This window comes from Tursiops truncatus, chromosome 11 (genome assembly GCF_011762595.2).
Source record: "Tursiops truncatus isolate mTurTru1 chromosome 11, mTurTru1.mat.Y, whole genome shotgun sequence".
Classification (NCBI taxonomy): Eukaryota; Metazoa; Chordata; class Mammalia; order Artiodactyla; family Delphinidae; genus Tursiops; species Tursiops truncatus.
Window position 1 is genome coordinate 50,846,496 of NC_047044.1, and position 18,461 is coordinate 50,864,956.

General features: G+C 37.5%; 1 protein-coding gene across 5 annotated transcripts in view; it reads right to left on the bottom strand.

The window, feature by feature from the left end:
• The window catches only part of MSRB3 (methionine sulfoxide reductase B3), a 164,575-nt gene that overhangs the window by 21,534 nt on the left and 124,580 nt on the right, over positions 1-18,461 (bottom strand). For 2 of the 5 annotated variants that reach the window (XR_012324298.1, XR_004528896.2), the window contains one exon: positions 13,884-14,121. The exons of the other annotated variants lie outside the window; for them this stretch is intronic. The gene's annotated coding sequence lies outside the window, so the exon portion shown is untranslated. The remainder of the gene's footprint in view (positions 1-13,883; positions 14,122-18,461) is intronic. 5 annotated transcript variants of the gene reach the window in all.

Here is an 18,461-nt window from a genome sequence, read left to right on the forward strand (position 1 = left end):
TATTTATGTACCCAACATAGGAGCACCTCAATACATAAGGCAAGTACTAACAGCCATAAAAGGGGAAATCGACAGTAACACATTCATAGTAGGGGACTTTAACACCCCACTTTCACCAATGGACAGATCATCCAAAATGAAAATAAATAAGGAAACACAAGCTTTAAATGATACACTAAACAAGATGGACTTAATTGATATTTATAGGACATTCCATCCAAAAACAACAGAATACACATTTTTCTCAAGTGCTCATGGAACATTCTCCAGGATAGATCATATCTTGGGTCACAAATCAAGCCTTGGTAAATTTAAGGAAATTGAAATTGCATCAAGTATCTTTTCCGACCACAATGCTATGAGCCTAGATATCAATTACAGGAAAAGATCTGTAAAAAATACAAACACATGGAGGCTAAACAATACACTACTGAATAACGAAGTGATCACTGAAGAAATCAAAGAGGAAATAACAAAATTCCTAGAAACAAATGACAATGGAGACACGACGGCCCAAAACCTATGGGATGCAGCAAAAGCAGTTATAAGAGGGAAGTTTATAGCAATACAAGCCCACCTTAAGAAACAGGAAAATCTCGAATAAACAACCTAACCTTGCACCTCAAGCAATTAGAGAAAGAAGAACAAAAAAACCCCAAAGTTAGCAGAAGAAAAGAAATCATAAAAATCAGATCAGAAATAAATGAAAAAGAAATGAAGGAAACAACAGCAAAGATCAATAAAACTAAAAGCTGGTTCTTTGAGAAGATGAACAAAATTGATAAACCATTAGCCAGACTCATCAAGAAAAAAAGGGAGAAGACTCAAATCAATACAATTAGAAATGAAAAAGGAGAAGTAACAACTGACACTGCAGAAATACAAAAGATCATGAGAGATTACTACAAGCAGCTCTATGCCAATAAAATGGACAACCTGGAAGAAATGGACAAATTCTTAGAAATGCACAACCTGCCAAGACTGAATCAGGAACAAATAGAAAATATGAACAGACCAATCACAAGCACTGAAATTGAAACTGTGATTAAAAATCTTCCAACAAAAAAAAGCCCAGGACCAGATGGCTTCACAGGCGAATTCTATCAAACACTTAGAGAAAAGCTAACACCTATCCTTCTCAAACTCTTCCAAAATATAGCAGAGGGAGGAACACTCCCAAACTCATTCTACATGGCCACCATTACCTTGATACCAAAACCAGACAAGGATGTCACAAAGAAAGAAAAGTACAGGCCAATATCACTGATGAATATAGATGCAAAAATCCTCAACAAAATACTAGCAAACAGAATCCAACAGCACATTAAAAGGATCATACACCATGATCAAGTGGGGTTTATTCCAGGAATGCAAGGATTCTTCAATATACGCAAATCAATCAATGTGATACACCATATTAACAAACTGAAGGAGAAAAACCATATGATCATCTCAATAGATGCAGAGAAAGCTTTTGACAAATTCAACACCCATTTATGATAAAAACCCTGCAGAAAGTAGACATAGAGGGACCTTTCCTCAACATAATAAAGGCCATATATGACAGACCCACAGCCAACATCGTCCTCAATGGTGAAAAACTGAAAGCATTTCCACTAAGATCAGGAACAAGACAAGGTTGCCAACTCTCACCACTACTATTCAACATAGTTTTGGAAGTTTTAGCCACAGCAATAAGAGAAGAAAAGGAAATAAAAGGAATCCAAATCATAAAAGAAGAAGTAAAGCTGTCACTGTTTGCAGATGACATGATACTATACATAGAGAATCCTAAAGATGCTACCAGAAAACTACTAGAGCTAATCAATGAATTTGGTAAAGTAGCAGGATACAAAATTAATGCACAGAAATCTCTGGCATTCCTATACACTAATGATGAAAAATCTGAAAGTGAAATCAAGAAAACACTCCCATTTACCATTGCAACAAAAAGAATAAAATATCTAAGTATAAACCTACCTAAGGAGACAAAAGACCTGTATGCAGAAAACTATAAGACACTGATGAAAGAAATTAAAGATGATACAAATAGAAGGAGAGATATACCATGTTCTTGGATTGGAAGAATCAACCTTGTGAAAATGACTCTACTACCCAAAGCAATCTACAGATTCAATGCAATCCCTATCAAACTACCACTGGCATTTTTCACAGAACTAGAACAAAAAATTTCACAATTTGTATGGAAACACAAAAGACCCCGAATAGCCAAAGCAATCTTGAGAACGAAAAATGGAGCTGGAGGAATCAGGCTCCCTGACTTCAGACTATACTACAAAGCTACAGTAATCAAGACAGTATGGGACTGGCACAGAAACAGAAATATAGGTCAATGGAACAGGATAGAAAGCCCAGAGATAAACCCACGCACAAATGGCTACCTTATTTTTGATAAAGGAGGTAAGAATATACAATAAACTACAAATAGAACTACCATATGACTCAGTAATCCCACTACTGGGCATATACCCTGAGAAAACCATAATTCAAAAAGAGTCATGTACCAAAATGTTCATTGCAGCTCTATTTACAATAGCCAGGAGATGGAGACAACCTAAGTGGCCATCATCAGATGAATGGATGAAGAAGATGTGGCACATATATACAATGGAATATTACTCAGCCATAAAAAGAAACAAAATTGAGCTATTTGTAAAGAGGTGGATGGACCTGTATGAAGTCTGTCATACAGAGTGAAGTAAGTCAGAAAGAGAAAGACAAATACCGTATGCTAACACATATATATGGAATTTAAGGAAAAAAAAGTCATAAAGAACCTAGGGGTAAGACAGGAATAAAGACACAGACCTACTAGAGAATGGACTTGAGGATATGGGGAGGGGGAAGGGTAAGCTGTGACAAAGCGAGAGAGTGGCATGGACATATACACACTACCAAATGTAAAATAGATAGCTAGTGGGAAGCGGCCACATAGCACAGGGAGATCAGCTCGGTGCTTTGTGACCACCTTAGAGGGCTGGGATAGGGAGGGTGGGAGGGAGTCAGAAGAGGGAAGAGATATGGGAACATATGTATATGTATAACTGATTCACTTTGTTATAAAGCAGAAACTAACACACCATTGTAAAGCAATTATACTTCAATAAAGATGTAAAAAAATAAAATAAATAAAATAAAATAAAATAGTGCCTTTGACATAAGAGATGTTGTAAAGAACTGTCTAATGATTGAACGAATGCATACTATCCTATAACTTAATATCGTTTGACTCTCCTTAGTGCCCTGATCCTCCCTCCACCTACTCTTTCCCACCATTCCAATGCCTAATCTTAATTAAGTCTTCTATGCTTTTCTAGAGATTGATTCTCAGAGTTGAAAACTAGTAAACAGCCTTTATATTATTATGGCTATATATATGTTGTTTACTGCAGAGCTAAAGAGTGCTGGGATTATATCTCCTTCTCCAATGGTCCAATTATTAGAATCTCAGGCTGCCTAAAATCAAACATTTCCCTATTTATGACAAAAATAAAACCATTGGTTTTGTCAAACATTCTCCCTGTGCTTCATTCAGCTTTAAAAAGCAGTACCTCAAATAAAAATGATAGTTAAGGCAAGGAGTTTAGAATCTATATAAAAATTAGCATAAATCTATGGACCCTAAAAATCCATGAAGATAATAAATGCTGGGCTTCCCTGGTGGCGCAGTGGTTGAGAGTCTGCCTGCCGATGCAGGGGACACGGGTTCGTGCCCTGGTCCGGGAAGATCCCACGTGCCGCGGAGCGGCTGGGCCCGTGAGCCATGACCGCTGAGCCTGCGCGTCCGGAGCCTGTGCTCCGCAACGGGAGAGGGCCCAACAGTGAGAGGCCCGCGTACCGCAAAAAAAAAAAAAAGATAATAAATGCTAATAAAATTTAAGCACAATGTACTAGTCAAGCATTGATTTTATTTTGGTTACTAGTCACCTTGCTTTTCTATCTTGTTGTCAAGTAACCCAGTAGCTCTAAATGGCAGTGGCACTGTTGCCAGGGATATTTTGAATGGCATGATGATGGGGGAATCACCTAAAGGCTTTTAAGCAGACTAGTAACATGATCAGATTTGTGTTTTAGGAAGATGGCTCTGGAAGCAGGCTGGAGGGTGAGGGATAAGAGGGCGGATGAAAGCAGGTCTATCAGATGAAGCCTATGTACAGGAACAGAAGTTTCAAAGCTGTAAATGAAGACGATTGCAGTGGGATTGGGAGCAGGGGAAAGACTGTAGAGAGATTAAGAGAGCATAATTCAGGTTGTGGTGACTGTGGTACCTGTGGGGGAGCAAAGGGGAAGGGCAGGGTGAGACTATGACTAGGTGTCCAGCTTGTATGACCAGCTGGATCATGCTCGTCATACGTGTTTTCAGAGAAAATAACAAAATCAGTCTAGTGTGGAACTATCTAGGAGGCAGAGAGCTATGTGGGCTCAGAAGTGACACCCTGGCTAGAGATACAGATGTGAAAGTCAGCAGGACACAGAAGGCAGTAGGGTTATGGACGAGCATCGGTAGAAGGCAGTGGAGAATCAGATGGGCATTTAAAAGGTGAGCGGAAGAATGAGTCGGCAAAGGAAAATAGAAGAGGGCGTTCCAAGAAATAGGAAGAGGACAAGGGAACCAGGACAGGGTCAGATAATAGAGAGAAAACTCTTTAAGTTTGGCAGGCAGACAGCAGTGACATAATCTACGGAAAGAACAAGTCAAGTAAAATCTGAGAAGAGATTGCTGAATTCAACCATTAGGAGGTCTGAGGAACTTTAGGAAGAGCCTTTTCAATGTGATGATGACAGAAGCGGAACTCTGTTGGGTTGAAGCGCATATGTGAAGTGGAGAGAGTGAACAAAGAGTTGCTCTTTACAAAGCCTGGCAGGGAAGGAAGGTAAGCCAGGTTGATGGCTGGTGGACAGCATAATGATGTTTATGTTAAAATATTTGGGTTCTGCGGGGGATCCCTCCTACCGATCCCACCTTTCTGTTTTCTAAAGTGTTTAAAATGTTATACTATTACTTTTCTAATGGAGTTTTTGCAATAAAATGCGTGATATGAAAAATACTTAGACATGCTAAAAAATCTTAAGCATTACTCAAATGCTCCTTAGCTTACCGTATAGAAGCTATATTTGAAGAAAGACCAGAAGACTAAAATAAGATTCCATCCCTAGAATCTTTTTTATCTTTAGTTTACTTTTAAGTTGTTTGTTGTTGTTTTGTTCCTAATATCTTTTGGTCTACCAAACGGAAAGTGATGAGTTTAAGTTTTGAATGACCATGGCCATCTGGCCTGCTTTTTGGCACAAAGTAGGTGCTCACTAAACATGGATGAATAAATGAATCCAGAGCTTTAATTCTAGGTCAGGTTCTACTGTCAAACATGTTCACAGCACCCAGTACTTTTTCTTCAAAGCATGTATCATGGTTTGTGATTATTTATTTATGTGGGTAGTTTTTGATTAATGTCTGCTTCTTTTACTAAGTTCCATGTGACCATGATTGCTTTCTTTACTATTATATCCTCAACACCTAGCTCATGGAAATATTTGTTGAATGAATTAATAAAAGAAAATATCATAACATAATTCATTATTTAACAACAAAATTGGACTGAATTAAAAGATGATCACTTAGTTTGGACCTGCCTATCACTAGGCTGATCAAAAAAAAAAAAAAAGTAGATGAAGAATTTCTACTATTTTGCTTTAGGCAATTTTTTACAAATATCAAATTTAATATAATATGATTATTTTCCTGCCTATCAAAAATAACACAGTTATTCAAACTGATTGTTAATAATTTCATAAGTAGAAGCCACATAGCCTTGTCACCCATAAGGATTTCAGGCATTTGCATTTGTGAAAGGACAACATGACTAAAAACTGTCAAGAACACTGAGGTGTCCTTTGGGCAGTGTGAACATCTGGTATCTATTCTCTTTGGAGATTAATAATGTAGCTGCACTGCAGCAGGCTTTACTAATTCCTTTGAGCCCTGCACAGCATTTTTAAATGGTTCCAAACACACAAGATCTCTAATTGGTGTGGATTTCATCCACAGTTTTCTTACAGTCTCAAAATATCTCATAAACTCCTAAGCAGGAATTGACAGAGGAAAGCTTCCCTGTTTCCCTTTGTGGAGGCAGCTGTTAATTTTTTTCAGGTTCAATAAAATTACTGAACTCAAACTGCTTCAACCAAAAAACCGGGGAGAGGGACTTTATTTTCCCTGGCCTGAACAGTCTCTTGCTACTTTAAATCACAGTTAATATTTTTAAAAATATATCTTACACATAAGTCAGTTGTAGACCTTTAGCATCAAAGGATCTGAACAATATCACATGTAGCAGCCTGACCTTTAGCCATAATTTCTAAGTGCCATTAAAGAATGTCTCTCAAACTGGTTTTAAACTTAGTGTTGACCTGGTAACCTTGATCCAAAAACATTCAACTTTAGATAATTATTTTATTTTGCTTCCAAAAGCTCTTCAGTCCAGTGAGGCATCCATTAGGAAGCCTCACAAAGAGTTTAGAGTCTGCTTAGAATTTACTGGCTGCGTCAAACAGGAAGATAGTGATTTGGGTTGCTTGCTGAGTGAAGATTATTTACTGTGCTTAACTGACCTTAAGAATTCCAGGAGGGATACAGAATGGGGAAATTCAAAGAAATACAGATTTTATTCTCAGTGACATGCAATCCAGACTAAAAGTGACATCATGTTCCATTCAACTGCAGTCCTGAATTGGGTCTATTCACTACATAGCATCTTTTGGGACTGTCAAACTATCACTCACAGTCTTTAGTTGGGCACCTATCAAAAATTTCAGAATATTTCCTCTCAAATATATATGTGCCTGATAAAAATGGAAGATTATTTCTAAGAGGGAGTTAAGTCTTGAAATTCTTTTTTTTTTTCTAAATTTTCTCCTGATATTTTTCTCTAACTAAACTCTCTCTAAACTTCTGAATAGGCTGTAGATCTTTATTCTATTATAAACTTTTAGTAACCACAATATGAAATAAAATATTTCCTTGTTTTCATAAATCTATGATCCTTTACTGCATCACCTTTTTATGACATGTCAAAACTTAGTTCACCTACTACAATTTAAATTTCTGACAACCCATCTTGAAAAAGTATTTTGAAACGGATTGCTCAAGAAAGCTATCAAGCACAAATAATCTAGAACAAAATGATTACTTAGAGTTGTTTACATGACAAAAGATGTTTTTCCCTTTGTAGCAGACACATGGCAAAATTGAAGCAACTTATCAAACACTGTACATTCCCTAATATATTAAAATTTTAAAATAAACTACATCAGAAAGACATGAAGCAAACTACATCAAATCAAGGCATACTCTGATAACTATTCATTCTTTTAAAAATCCTTTAAGGAACCGGCTTGCAGGGCAGAAATAGAGACACAGATGTAGAGAACAAACATATGGACACCAAGGAGGGAAAGCGGCGAGGGATGGGGGTGGTGGTAGTGTGATGAATTGGGAGATTGGGATTGACATATATACACTAATATGTATAAAACAGATAACTAATAAGAACCTGCTGTATAAAATAATAAAATACAATTCAAAAATTCAAAAAAAAAATCCTTTAAGGAAATATTTTGCCAACACCCAATCCCCATTACTTAGCTCTTCCTTTTCATATATTTAATTATGCTCCAATATGCTATAACTGACTGTTTATAATGTTTTTTGGGCTTATTTGTTTCTTGTCTGTATTCCGCCAACTAAAATGTAAGCTCCCTGTGGGTGGAGATAACTGTTTTGTGCCCAGTGCATTCAAAGCTCCTGGAAGGATGCCTGGCATGCTTTGAATGAACCTTCTATATATATTCTTGTTACTCTGGAAATCTGGAATTTAAAAATATTGCTTTGGTTTTAAAATACACAGTTACAAAAATCTTTATTATAGATTTAGTTATAGAATCTCTAGGTCACTTACTAATGTTTACTGAAGATTTTGGCACCTGGCTGACAGTTTTCTCCCCATTCCAAACTGCTACCTACATTCTAGGGACCTCTATGAAGGTAACCCACCTAACATCCCTCACATCAACAGCACTTTGAGTACCTCAGAAAGCTGAAACTAATACAGTCCATGGAGCCAAGGTCCTGTATCAAGCAAGAGCTATGGGTACAAGTGGCCTTGCAACTCGAAAGCTTCAGTGGCTTTGATTCTGACCACTGACGGGCTTAAGGCATTAAAAAGTTAGATGTCATCACATGAAGAAAGCTGAACTTCAGATAAATGAATTCGACTGAAGAGGATATGGTGCCGCACACATATTTTAATTTGGCACAGGACCATCATGACCAAAAAACAAATGAGTAAAATTCCATAAAGATCCAAGTACATCCATAGTATATATTGCATGAGCTATAGGGTGATGTATCATTCTGCCAGTTGTGCAGTGATATTTAAGTCCTACCTCACTAACCCAGTCGTAAATGATGCAAGGTGCAGGTGCAAGAGTTGGCTACCTAGTACGGAGCAGGCATTACGTAAATATTTGTTGAATAAGTGAACCAAATTGAAGATGAAGAAAGTATTAACAGAAATTGTGAAAACGATATCACAATAAATCAATGTATATATTTCAGACATTTTTGACAAAGATCACCTCTCAAGCGTTTATTATTTCTTATGTCACTATACCAGAGTACCTACATAATTTCTTTGATTTTTTGCCCATTTGGGTAACATAAAATATTTTAGAAGGTGTAGTAAGCATCCTTACACATAAAGCACTCAACCATGTACTATTAAAGTCTAAACCATGTATTATTAAATAACCGCCAAAATCATGGTTTTAAAGGCTAGGTAAAAATAAATTTGAACTATACTTCCCGTATTAGAAAACTCCCTTGGGAAATTTCACCAAGGTCTGGTGCTACACAAAAGATTTTAAAAATTCATCTACTTTGACTTGAGGTGTAAATCAAGAGCCAGTATAATAGCTCTCTGATAATTAATAGTTCTTATTTTTGTGCATTTTTATTTGTAATGGCTCTTGACACAAATAATTTTTACCTCTCAATCTCAACTCTTTGCTCAGTTCCAGGTATTGCTCTGGGTTTCTGGCCTCCAAGATATCTTAATGTTATTACTCTTTTAATGCCTTGTTGCTTAGCTCCTATTACTTTTAAATATATCATACACATATTCATTAACCGTATACAAATGCATAAATGTGAATATACCCTACATACTTTGAGCGCAACCTTTTTTCCCCTATTTTCTTGGCCTCCTTCCTCATCCTACAAGGAAACCTACATTAACAATCTAGTAAGGGTTCTTCTACATTTTTGTCCATGTTCTTATAGCCTTACAAAATCATAAGTATCTACATACACATAAACATAAGTGTTCTAGCAGCTGCATAATATTCCACTTGGCAACCATCTGCCAAATGACAAGAATGACTTTGTTTCCAATTGTTTTTCCTCTATGAAATATACCGCAATAACAACCTTGCACATATGCTACTACATCTGGTAGACTTTTTCTTCTAATGGGATAGATTCTTAGGGATAAGACTGCTAGGTCAAAGGGTAAATGTATTTTTGTGTTTAGAAGGTAGTTCTAGATGGCTTTCCATAATAAAGACAGTTGAATACTCTCTTCTCCAAAACCTCCATCAACAACAGGTGTTGCAGCTTTTAAAAATTTCCAATAAATTATTGCCAGTAGCTCATTTAAGCAAAATTTGTATTTCACTGACTATCTGCAAGATAGACAGCTCTTAATGTTTGTTGGCTATCTGCTTTTCTGGGACTTGTATCTTCATATTTTTTGCCCTTTTTTTCTATGGGGTTATTTGTTGCTGGTGTTTTTCTTCACAATTGGTAACAGTTCTTTGTATATTGCAGATATTAATTCAGGCCTTTGCATCGTAATTATTCTTCCATATCTATTGCTTCTGTATTGACTTTGTTTATGATTTTGTCAGTCAAATATGTCTAATCCTTTCTTTTGCACTTTCTGGGATCCTGGCCTTGGTTAACAAGAGCTCTCTGCCTCTAGACTATACACATGGCATCCTATACTTCCTGTAGGATTATTTTTTTGTTTTGTATTTATATCTTAATCAGTCTGTAATTTCTTTCAGAATATGGGATAATATTTCAATTTTATTTTCTTCCAAATAGAAGAGCAACTGGGCCATCAACAATTTTTAAATTGTCCATTCTTGACTAAGTTGAAATACCATGTTTAACTGATATCTATTTATAGATTCTCAAGTCTGTTCCACTGATGTACTTGTCTATTTATATGCAAATATAATTTTATTATGGTGGCTTTAGAGCATGTTCTTATATCAGGAAAGGCAAGTATCACTTAAGGTTTTCTTTTTCATAAACATTACTGCTTGGGCTTTTTTTCCTTAAACAGGTTCATTATAGATTATAAACTAACCTTATTTTTTTGTCTTTCAAAAAAATGAACTTTGAATTTGTTTATTTTTTCTATAATTGTTTAATTTTTTCTATTGCATTAATTTCAGCTTTTATCTTTGTTCTGTCTTCCTAGGATTTTTATTGTTCCTTTTATAAAATTCCTTTATTTTTCATCTTTTTTTCCTTTAATAATGAAGGCATTCAAGGTTATAAATTTTCCCCTAAGTATAATGTTCATGGTATCACATAGAGTTAGATATTTATTTCTAATTTCACTGGATTATCTTAAACATATGGCCGTAAAAGTCACTGCTTTCTAAAATTTATTAATATTTTCTTTATGGTCAAGTAAATGATCTATTTAATGTTCCATGAAAATACAAAATTATATTTTTTATTTGAGGGATTTTTAAAATTTAAAAGATACTTTACATATCTACTAAATAGTTTATTGATTGCATTATTTGGTTAATCTATCTCCTTACTTAGTTTTGACTACTCACATGTCTCAATCTGAAAGAGACATAGTGAAGTTATCCACTATAACTCTGTATTTTTAAATTGTTTTCTTTCATTTCTAAGATTCTTGTTTATATATTTAGCTACGTTATTTTATACCTACAGGTTTACGGTTGCCCTATACTCTTTTATTATCATATAATTTGCCTCTTTATCCTTTTGTGATTTTTAGTTTAAATTCTTACTTTGATAGTAATATGGCCATCTCTACTTTCCTTTTTGTTTGCTTTGATCTAGTATCTTCTTGACAATCTTTTTATGGTCAAGCTTTTCTTTTTTTGGCCGCCCCATGCGGCTTGAAGGATCTTAGTTCCCAGGCCAGGGACTGAACCCAAGCCCAGCAACGAAAGCGCCAAGTCCTAACCACTGGACCGCCAGGGAATTCCCTGTCAAGCTTTCTTTACACTTTGTTTTTCTAAGTAGCAAGTAGCTAGATTTTAACTCAGACTCTGATAATCTCTGTCTTTTAATGGGGAGAATTCAGTCTATGCATATTTGATTTAACAAGTAACATAACTATCTAGTTTCATCTTTCTTTGCATTTACTATTTATTTTTTGTTGTGTTTTCCCCCTTGTTTCTGCTGTTTAGATCAAATTCCTATTTAGCCATTTTTTCCCCTTATTAAGTCACTCTCTCTGTGTTCACAAACAGAATTATCTACTATCAACAATATACTATATACAAGATACAATTTCCTCCACAAAGACCCATTATTTTCCTTATCGAGATGCTATAGCCTCCCTTTCCTGCTTCCCCTTCCTCCCACTCACGTGACATAAAGCCTTTAGAAAACTTTCACTTTCCTTCTCTCCGCCTTCCCTCCTCTTCTAAACAGGTTATCCTACCATCTTCTAGGTTCCAGGGTTGAGGAATCTAAGGCTAATCTGACACTTCTATTGTAAATTGGGAAGCTTATAAAATTTTCCCTTTATCCCTGAAGCATCAAGCAAGGCTTTCGGTGCCTATGCTTTCTCATTAGTCCTACGTGCAATTTGGTAAGCCTGTCTAATCTGCAGGTGATGGAGTACAGGATGTGCTGCCTCAAAATGTGGCACCTTGGCGTATTGAATATTTTAAGCTGAAGGAATTTGAGAAATGCTATGACCTTCTCCTGAAGCAGGTCACAACGTTGCAGGGAAAAGTGGGGTGCAAGAGGATGGTCACGTCCCAGGCCTCAGGCGAGTCCCTGGGACAGGCTGACAAGTGTGGGTTCTTGGCTTCGTGCAGGAAGGAATTCAAGAGTGAGCCACAGTAAAGTGACAGCAGGTTTATTTAGAGAGATACACATTCCATAGACAGAATGAGGTCTGTCTCAGAAAGAGAGAGTGGCTTTGGGAGAAAGGCACTCCACAGAGTGTGGGCCATCTCAGAAGGTGAAAGACCCCGAAATATGGGATGGTTGGTTTTTATGGGCTGGGTAATTTCATAGGCTAATGAGTGGGAGGATTATTCCAACTATTTTGGAGAAGGGGTGGGGATTTCCAGGAATTGGGTCAACACCCACTTTTTGGCCTTTTATGGTTGGCCTCGGAACGGTCATGGTGCCTGTGGGTGTGTCATTTAGATGCTGATGTATTACAATGAGAGTATAAGAGGCTCAAGGTCTACTGGAAGTCAACTTGTCCACCATCTTGGACGTAGTTGGTTCTAACCAGTTTATGTTGTGTCCTCAAAGGCTATGTCATTCTTTTAAAGGTTGTGCCCTGCCCCCTTCCTGTCTGAATAAAACCTTCACGTGAGAAGTGCCCACCCTAAACCTAGAAAAAAAGGAATATCTTTATCTCCAAGACCCGGAAAAGAATGAAAGGAATCAAAATGAACAGGCCTTGCTGTTTCCCCCAATTTACTACACTGGACTCATATCCTTTTTTTGTCCTATCACATTTTTCCAAGACTCTCCACTCTTCATCAAACCTGGCGTGAAAACATTCAAGTTGAACTGCTTTTCTGGGTCTTTGTCTCCTTATGAATGATGCCGAGCAGGGCCCCTGTGACCTCCTGGGCACAGAGGCCTTTTTTTTTTTTGCTGTACGTGGGCCTTTCACTGCTGCGGCCTCTCCCGTTGCGGAGCACAGGCTCTGGATGCGCAGGCTCAGCGGCCATGGCTCACGGGCCCAGCCGCTCCACGGCATATGGGATCTTCCCGGACCGGGGCACGAACCCGTGTCCCCTGCATCGGCAGGCGGACTCCCAACCACTGCGCCACCAGGGAAGCCCACGGAGACCTTCTTGTTCCCCCATTTCTGCAGGCAAGACTGCAGCCTCTGTGACCTTCCCTGAGTTCCAAAGGGCAGATTCAAACAGTTGCTAATCAAGGGAGGAGCAGCCTTGAAACCACCTGAGGCAAGATTAAAGGGACAAGAGAATCTTATCAAGATTAGAAGAGCCAGCAAGATTAAAGGGACAGAGAAGCTCATCAAGATTAGGAGACCTAGACCACCTGAGAACCTGCACACACCCTAATCTTGTCAGCAACACCCTTTTGAAACTGTGCAGAAGAAAGAAGGATGCAAGACTGTTGCTGCCTTGATCCTTATCTCATACCTCTGACCACTACCCCTGACTATATAACCTCTCCCTATTCCCCCGTGCAGGGCAGAGGGGGGCAGTTCTTGAGGCACCAGCCTACTGTGTTCCCTCTTTGCCTGGCAAAGAAATAAAGCCACTCTTTCTTTTTCCTCCATAACTCTGTCTCCATATTTCTATTTGGCATTGGTGCACAGACAGCCAAGATTTTGGCAACGTGAAGCCTTCTGTGTCACGTAAAACACATTAAATAAATTTGTTTTTCTCTTGTTAATCTGTCTTTTGTTATAGGAGTCTCAGCTGAGAACTTAGAAGAATAGAGGAAAAAGACATTTTCCTTCCCCTCACAGAATTGAATCTTTCTTTAAATGAGAAAAAAAAAATTGTTTTTAAACATTATTTACATGTTAAGCCTCCTGGAGCTATCATCCAAGTCTCTTAATTTTTCCTTCATGATAGAGACCTCTTTATGTTTTTACTATGTGCTTTTAGATATTTCTTCCAGTTTGGGTCTCAGCAGTGGCTTCTTTCAATTCACTTTTCACTGAACTGTTTAGTTGGTACATCATGATATATTCAAATCTCCACTTTTTGAGGGGCCGGACATGAACTTCTTCAATTGTATCAAATAGGATATTTCAACTGCAAGAAAGAAATGACACAAATAAAAGTGGCTTTAAAAATAAGGGAATTATTAATTCTCATGGCAAGAGTTTATATTTAGGTGGTTCCTTGTTGGTCAAATAAGTGGCACAACTACCTCATAAAGGCCAAGGTGTTTTCCTCTCTACCCTCCTTTACAATGTCAGTGATGTTTCCCCTCACGGTCACACAATGGCTGCAGCAATTCCAGACACCACAGGCAGATATGATAGCATTGGTGAAAATGGGAGCACTTCAACCAGTGTCTCTCTTTTTATCAGTGAGGAAAACTTTTACCAGGAACCTCCAATCAGATTTCCCCTGAGATGCAAGTGATCAGGAACGGTACCTGTCCAAGCTGAAATCAATCACTGACAAGGGGAATTCAATTTTATGATTAGCTTAGCTCAATTACTATTCACCTGGGGAGGGAGTCACTCTGTCCTAAATAAAAAGTATGAAGATATTAGGCAACAAATGTCATCACAGTTGTTTTTTATTGTTGTTTGGTTTAGTTGTCATCTGTTTCCTCCAGAAGTTCTATTTCATCAGATATGTGTCTATTTGTTTTGATTGATCCTGTCTGGGTGCTGAATTCCCTTTCATGTGTTGTTATTATTCTTTGTTGGCTCACTTGGGCTCAGGACTTGTTATTAAAGTAACCCAGAAGCTGGTAGTCCTGCAGATGGTGTAAGTACAGACGCAGATGAGCTGCCAGATGTTGCTAAGGGAATAAGAGGATAAGAATAAGAGAAATCCTCCATGTACCCAAGATTCCCATCACTATTTAGCTCAGGAGATTCAGACAGGCTAGAATGGAGAGTATAAGGGTAGCAAGCCATATTCAGGACCATCTTCAATGAATGTTATTGCTATTACTTGTCAGATGCTGTGTTAAGTGATTTACATTTCTTGTCTTATATATACCCCACAGCAACCCTATTTATTCCCATTTTACAGGTAGAGAGACTGAGGTTTAAAAATTATTATGTATCTTCCACAAGGTCACTTTACCATGCCCTATTAAATGGTGAAGCTGGCATGTGAATCTAAGTTTGTCTCCAAGTCCTTACTCTTAAATACTACACCAAACTGTTAGGGGAACCACTGACTGAAACCGCCCACCCTGGCCCAGAACCATAGTAACCATTTGCACGAGTTATCTTGCAACAGGAGGTCCTGGTAAGGAACACGGAACTAACAAGCCACCACTAACCAGAATAATTTGGGAAAGGTCAAAAGGAGAGAGGAGAAGCCAGTCCATATGTCCTACCAACCCCCAGAATCCTTCTCGCTGGAATCCATCTTGGCTGAGCAATGCGTGTGCCACCAGGAAGGACCCTGAGTCAGAACGACTGGCCAGGGACAACCCAGAAACTAATCCCATCACCATAAAACCTGAGACTGCGAGCCACATGGCAGAGCAGTCCTCCTGGGTTCCCTTACCCTGCTGCTCTCCGCCTGTGTGCACCTTCCCAATAAAGTCTCTTGCTTTGTCAGCACGTGTGTGCCTCAGACAATTCACTTCCAAGTGTTAGACAAGAGCCAACACTCAGGTCCTGGAAGATGTTCCCCTTCCTGCAACAAAACTCTCTGAGGCAGCCCAGAGAGTTGTCAAGTTGAGAGTCTACGACAGAATATAACTAGTGATGAAAAGAAAGAAAATAGTAAGAAGTTACAAACATTCCCTGAAAGCCAAAAGTCCACATTCACCAGATAATTTATGATTTTTGTAAATGTTCTTTTCAATAACTAATATTATATGTATGAAATCCTGAGCTTCATGTCCCATGCTCAGTGCACTAAAAAAAGAAAACCTTTGGAAATGATGAAATGATGATATAATACCCAAAGCAAGAGTTCTTAAACTTTTTTTGTTCCATGGGCTTTTTGGAGGTCTGGCGAAGCCTACGGACCACTCAGGATAATGTTTTTAAATGCATGAGAGGAAATACATGGAAAGAAGAAATAAATAGTGTTATCCAAACACTGAAAAAAAAAAAGCCCCAAATTTATGATATAGTAATAAATGTCTCTTTTTATTAACACATTAAATAACAAGCTCTAATCGTGGCTCTAGTAATTGCCATAATTTTAAAGAATTTATGAGTATAAATGTTATTTTGAGGTATCTGTTGACAACTTAATATGATATGAAAATATCTATGATTTCTATTGGTGATAAAGTCACAAATACTACTGTGGGTTGTTACCTACATTTATAATTGATAGAAATTGTGGTTAGTGAAAATAAATATGGAATTTTTTTCCCATCCAAATTCATGGACCCTCTAAATTCAATCCAAAGACCCCAAGCTAAGAACTCCTGATCTAAAACCTATGCCTGAGTATTCCATGGACACTGTTTTGAAAATTCTCAATCCTCTCTGGGTTGACTATTATGACTTTTCCTAGAACAGAATCTTTTTATTTCACTTGAACTATAGTTGATTTACAATATTGTATTAGTTTCAGGTGTACAGCAAAGTGATAGAACAGAATCATTTTGACTAAGTAGGATGTATTAAGTGGGAAAAGCATGGAATTTGAAGTTTAGTTTACACACACACACACACACACACACACACACACACACAAAACTAGGTTCAAATCCCAGCTCTGCAATTTGCTATCTGTGAAATCTCTGACAAGTAATATAACTTCACTGAGCCTCATTTTCTTATTCTGTAATTTGAAATAAAAAAAAATCTACTTCCTGAGGTTATTGGGAATTAATGAAAAATGGATGAAATATCTGGACCCCCTCCAGAAAACTATTAATCCAAATGCATATACTAAAACTTCAGGACTTCACAGACTTTGGGTTACTAACCCTGCCTTATCTTTTACTGCCACCTTGATAAACTGCTTTCTTATCAGAAACCTTTGCCTTTCAGAGGAGGAGGAATGTTGCCTGGAAGTCCATCAACACTTTCCTAGAAACTTTCACAAAATGTTACCAAAATCTTTCAAAGTGCTTTCCAGGAAACATGACGACCTGAACCTGGCTCATCAGTGTAGTGTAACACTATACCGCTATGAATAAACAGGTATACACACTTTAGGAAACTTGGTGTACTATTCTTTACTCAAAATCAATATTGCTCAGGCTGTAACTATAATGAAGTATTATGACCAAGTCTGAATTTAACATCCAGAGAGATATGTGGATAAATGAAAAAGATTCAGAAGATAATCACAAATACAATAAAAAGGTTTTTTTAAAATGGCCTATACAAATGGTTAAAGAAATGAGTACCTAGGATTATGTAGTCTGGCAAAGAGAAAGCGAAGGAGTAAACAAAAATAGTCCTGAAATATATAAAAAACAGTTTAAAATATAGATTTGGTCTTGGCCAAAAGATGAAGAAGAAACAACTAAAATTTTAAACAGGAAACTGCAAAGAGTCAGAAAGAGTTATCTTATAACTCTTATAAAACAAAAGTAACTGGATTGAAATAACAAATCAGAATGTTGACTTACATACATTTTCCTGCCTCTGATGATGGCATCACCATTGTTTTATTTACTGATTTTCAAAACTCGTCTGTTGTACTCCCCACATCTACTTGGTCATTAACTACTATGACTACTACTATCTCTAATTTCCATCCCTTCTTCATTCCTCAGCCACCATCAAAATTTGGTGGTGAAATTTTGACAGAAAATAGTGAGTTTTCTATTTTCTATCTAGAAATTTTTCTATCTAGATAATATTTAACTGGCCTCCCAGAGAGAAGGCTCTCCCTGCCCAAATCACTTCCCAGTTCCCTTTGTTGTCCCATAGCCCCCTATTTGCAATCTCATTTATCAAAAAGATGGAGTATGCTAAGGAGTATTTTTATGGTTGCATCAATATGCCCAGGCTCATTACCACATTCTTCCTTCCTTCATGCTCTTTCACCTGACTGGAATTTTGCCATCTCCAAATCTCAACCATTTGTTAATACCTTGTTGAAGCCCTGTATGTTCCGTGAAGCGTTCTATAATTATTCTCCACTATTTCTGAATGTTTATGGCACTTAACAACTCTATTATACAACCTGAAACCTACTCAATGACACTATAAATTACTGTCTGTTGTTTTATTATGTTAGGCTTATCTTCCCAACCAGACATTAAACTATTTGTATAGTGGGCTAGATTTTAAGCTATCTGCATACTGGGCAGAGATTGTTCTAAAGAATATACCAGAACAGAGTGAGAAGAGCAGATCAAGGCCAAATCCTAGAGATGGTACCAGAGTCAGGATAGAAAGATCACAGTAGGAATGCCAATTCCAAAGAAGCAGGACCAAAGTCAGAGGATGGAGCCAAGAGCTTGAAGTCAGATGTTGACA